This window comes from Bubalus bubalis, chromosome 10 (assembly GCF_019923935.1).
Source record: "Bubalus bubalis isolate 160015118507 breed Murrah chromosome 10, NDDB_SH_1, whole genome shotgun sequence".
Taxonomy (NCBI): domain Eukaryota; kingdom Metazoa; phylum Chordata; class Mammalia; order Artiodactyla; family Bovidae; genus Bubalus; species Bubalus bubalis.
Window position 1 is genome coordinate 40,986,131 of NC_059166.1, and position 5,205 is coordinate 40,991,335.

Below are 5,205 nucleotides of genomic sequence, written 5' to 3' on the forward strand. Positions count from 1 at the left end.
CTTTTCACAGTCTTTGTTTTAAAGTCTATTTTATCTGAGATGAGTATTGCTACTCCTGCTTTCTTTTGGTCCCTATTTGCATGGAAAATCTTTTTCCAGCCCTTCACTTTCAGTCTGTATGTGTCCCCTGTTTTGAGGTGGGTCTCTTGTAGACAACATATGTAGGGGTCTTGTTTTTGTATCCATTCAGCCAGTCTTTGTCTTTTGGTTGGGGCATTCACCCCATTTATGTTTAAGGTAATTACTGATAAGTATGACCCCGTTGCCATTTACTTTATTGTTTTGGGTTCGAATTTATACACCATATTTGTGTTTCCTGTCTAGAGAATATCCTTTAGTATTTGTTGGAGAGCTGGTTTGGTGGTGCAGAATTCTCTCAGCTTTTGCTTGTCTGAAAAGCTTTTGATTTCTCCTTCATACTTGAATGAGATCCTTGCTGGGTACAATAATCTGGGCTGTAGGTTATTTTCTTTCATCATTTTAAGTATGTCTTGCCATTCCCTCCTGGCTTGAAGAGTTTCTATTGAAAGATCAGCTGTTATCCTTATGGGTATTCCCTTGTGTGTTATTTGTTGTTTTTCCCTTGCTGCTTTTAATATTTGTTCTTTGTGTTTGATCTTTGTTAATTTGATTACTATGTGTCTTGGGGTGTTTCGCCTTGGGTTTATCCTGTTTGGGACTCTCTGGGTTTCTTGGACTTGGGTGATTATTTCCTTCCCCATTTTAGGGAAGTTTTCAACTATTATCTCCTCAAGTATTTTCTCATGGTCTTTCTTTTTGTCTTCTTCTTCTGGGACCCCTATGATTCGAATGTTGTAGCGTTTAATATTGTCCTGGAGGTCTCTGAGATTGTCCTCATTTCTTTTAAGTCGTTCTTCTTTTATCCTCTCTGATTCATTTATTTCTACCATTCTATCTTCTAATTCACTAATCCTATCTTCTGCCTCTGTTATTCTACTATTTGTTGCCTCCAGAGTGTTTTTAATTTCACTTATTGCATTATTCATTATATATTGACTCTTTTTTATTTCTTCTAAGTCCTTGTTAAACCTTTCTTGCATCTTCTCAATCCTTGCCTCCAGGCTATTTATCTGTGATTCCATTCTAATTTCAAGATTTTGGATCAATTTCACTATCATTATTTGGAATTCTTTATCAGGTAGATTCCCTATCTCTTCCTCTTTTGTTTGGTTTGGTGGGCATTTATCCTTTTCCTTTATCTGCTGGGTATTCCTCTGTCTCTTCATCTTGTTTAAGTTGCTGAGTTTGGGGTGTCCTTTCTGTATTCTGGCAGTTTGTGGAGTTCTCTTTATTGTGGCATTTCCTCGCTGTGTGTGGGTTTGTACAGGTGGCTTGTCAAGGTTTCCTGGTTAGGGACGCTTGTGTCGATGTTCTGGTGGATGGAGCTGTATTTCTTCTCTCTCGTTTCGAAGAGTTGGGCTGCTTTTCTGGGTGCCTGATGTCCTCTGCCGGCATTCAGAAGTTGTCTTGTGGAATTTACTCGACGTTTAAATGCTCTTTTGATGAATTTGTGGGGGAGAAAGTGTTCTCCCCGTCCTACTCCTCCGCCATCTTGGCTCCTCCTCTATCATCAGTGTCTCTTTTGCTGTCTCGTACACAGGGTTATTGTTACCATCTTTCTAAATTCCATATATATGCGTTAGTATACTGTATTGGTGTTTTTCTTTCTGGCTTACTTCACTCTGTAGAATAGGCTCCAGTTTCATCTACCTCATTAGAACTGATTCAAATGTATTCTTTTTAATGGCTGAGTAATACTCCATTGTGTATATGTACCATAGCTTTCTTTTTCCAGTCTCCTCCACTTCAAAACATGTGAGAGATATATGTAGTAGAGACACCTGGATCCAGCTTGCCCAGACTCAGATCTCACCATCTCACTCACTAGCTGTCTATCCTTGTGTGTGTGTGCTCAGTCGTGTCCAACTCTTTGTGACCCCATGGACTGTAGCCCGCCAGCTCCTCTGTTCATGGAATTTTCCAGGCAAGAATACTGGAGTAGGTTGCCATTTCCTATTCCAGGGAATCTTCCCTACCCAGGGACTGAACCGACGTCTCTTGCATCTCCTGCATTGGCTGGTGGATTCTTTACCACTAGCGCCACCTGGGAAACCCTTGAAAAGTTATTTAACCTCTCTGGGCTTTATGATCAATATCTGTAAGATTGGAACAGTAATACCCACAGACTTCCTATCCCAACACACACCCACACACACACACACACACAGAAATTCTTTCATTTTCCCACTTCACAAGCACAAGACAAAGCAAATGATGTGGGAAAGACCAGGAAGAGCTGTTTAATGTAATTTTTTTGCTGTTTGGATAAACTGCAAATTATTGACCTTTCTTGAAATGCTGTGAATAAATCCCTGGGAGATTTAACACTGCTGACTTAAATGTATGGGGGAAATATTCTTTGACAATCATGATTTAAAGTGTCAGAAGACTACAATAATTAAAAATTACTGTAATATTATATATTTTTCTAGATCACATAAGTAAAGCCAATTAGGATAATTTTCAAAGATTTTGTCTTCAGGTTCTTTTAGTATTTTATTCCCATTTTTTTCCTCAATAATGACACCACAACCATGTACAATATACCTGTTTTATATTACTTTCTCCAGTGTTCCATGCATTCTAGAAGGGCAGGAAGATTTCTTTTTATGATTTGCAATTCCAGCAACGAATACAAAGTTTGGAATCTCATAAGAAGGGTTTGGTGAGAATTTGTTGAATGAAGAAATGAATGGATGCAACATCAATCATAAATACGGAAGGCTTTGAAATAATTCCTTGTATATTGATTTAGATAAATGTTGCTGTGACTTGTAGTTGAAATTAATAAAGATATAAATCAGTAATAGGATTAACCACCCAAGAGGTATTTATCTCTTAACTGTTGAAATAACATCTGTATCCTTGTGTTTTGTAGTTTTATCTCTGTCCAAGACAGAATAAAAATCTGTGACACACACACACACACACCTCAAAACACCACACCACACTGCACATTTATGAGTGCTAAGCAAGCCTGCTTGGATTAATGTCTCAGTGAGGCTGTCATCTTCAAAAAAGAAAGATGTTCACAAATTTAAGTATTAAAGAAATAAAATAAGAGTTTGTTCACCCAAATGAATGTCCATCTGAAATGTGAGCAGGAGCTGTTTTCACATAGAGGAGGCTTCCTGGGCCCTTGACTAATGAAGTCCCTTTCTCTCCTCCCAGCCTGTCTTACAACCCCTCCCCAACACCTACATTTCTTGGAAAGAAGTGTGAGGGACCAGCATTGCAGAGGTATGGCATCTACCCTTCTCAGTCAATAATTCTCCTAAGGAAGAGCGTATACTCTCACTTAAAAAACACTGGGTATTTAAAACCACCACCAAGTTTTAAAAGCTAGGACTTCCCTGGTGGTCCAGTGGCTAAGACTTTGTGGGCCCAATGCAGGGGGCCTGGGTTCAATACCTGGTCAGAAAACTAGATCCCACATGCCTCAACTAAAATCTTGCATGCTGCAACTAAGACCCCACACAGTCAAATAAATAATAATTTTTTTAAAAGTTAGAGTCATCTTTATTTTGTCAGATTTTTTCATATAATCCATCCCAGTATGGGCTTCCCTGGTGGCTCAGATGGTAAAGAATCTGCCTGCAATGCAGGAGACCTGGGCTTGATCCCTGGCTTGGGAAGATCACCTAGAGGAGGACATGGCAACTCACTCCAGTATTCTTGCCTGGAGAATCCCCATGAACAGAGGAGCCCAGTGGGCTAGAGTCCACGGAGTCATAAAGAGTTGGACATGACTGAGCGACTAAGCACAGCACAGCACACCCCAGTATGCTTGCTCCCTTTCTCTCTCTGTCTCTCTCTATCTCTCTCTCACACACTTTTTAAACATAATTTTGTTTGAAATCTACAACCCAGAAATACTCAAAGACCCTGCCTGGTAAACCAGAGTATGTGACAGTATTACCCAGCAGGCCTGTGAGAAAAAGAAAGCTGGGCCACCAACATCCTCTCCAGCACTGCCTCACCCTGGAGAATTAATATGCCTAACTTGATTAACACTGCATGTGACATGACTGTCCCTTGAAAAGCAGACATTCTCCAAGTCACTACATGATGGTACATTTCTGTAATCAGTTTGAGCAATTTCAGAACCAGGGACTCTGGTAATACACGATAGTCTAATCAAATTAAGGTAAATGAACACACCATGATTACATATTAAGTTTAATCAAGGGCACAGGACAGCATGGGAAACATATATTTAAATAAGAAGTGGCTATCTCTGATTGACATATATACACTACCATGTATAAAATAGATAGCTAATGGGAAGGTGCTGTATAGCACAGAGAGCTCAGCTCGGTGCTCTGTAATGACCTAGAGGGGTAGGATGGCAGAATGGGAAGGAAGGCCAACAGGGAGGGAATATGTGTATACAAATAGCTGATTCACTTCATTGCACAGCAAAAACTAACACAGCACTGTAAAGCAATTATACCCCAATTTAAAAAAAGCAAAAAAGAGAAAGAAAAAGGAGAAAATAACAAGGAAGAATGGAAAGACTGGTTTCTTTTCAACAGTTGCAAATAGCCTATAAACACAGTTGCACGTTGCTGTTTACAATACCTCCGTTGAACAGGAATTTGTGTTTATCTTCTCATTGATTCAAGAAACATTTATTTAAAAGTCTATTCTGTGTTAGGCCTTGTTCTAGGTTCTGGAAATAAAACAGTGGAAAACAGAGATGTAACCTCTTCTACTATATAACACACTTTAGTACAGAGAGACAACAGCAATAAACATTTAAAAAATAAAGTTAATAAGACAGATTTCAGAGATAAATCTTACAGCTTATATTAATTTCCTGTTGTAGTTATGCTCAGACTCCAATGCTCAATCGTGTCCAACTCTTTGTGACCCTTTGGACAGTAGCCCGTCAGGCTCCTCTGTCCCTGGGATTTTTCAGGCAAGAATAGGAGTGGGTTGCTATTCCCTTCTCCAGGGGATCTTCCCAACCCAGAGATTGAACCCTCATTTCCTATGCTTCCTGCATTGCAGGTGGATTCTTTACCACTGAACCAGCAGGGAAGCCTGCTATAGTTATAAATTATCACAAATTTAGTAGTTTAGAACAACACAGATTTATTCTCTTACATTTGTGATGTTCAG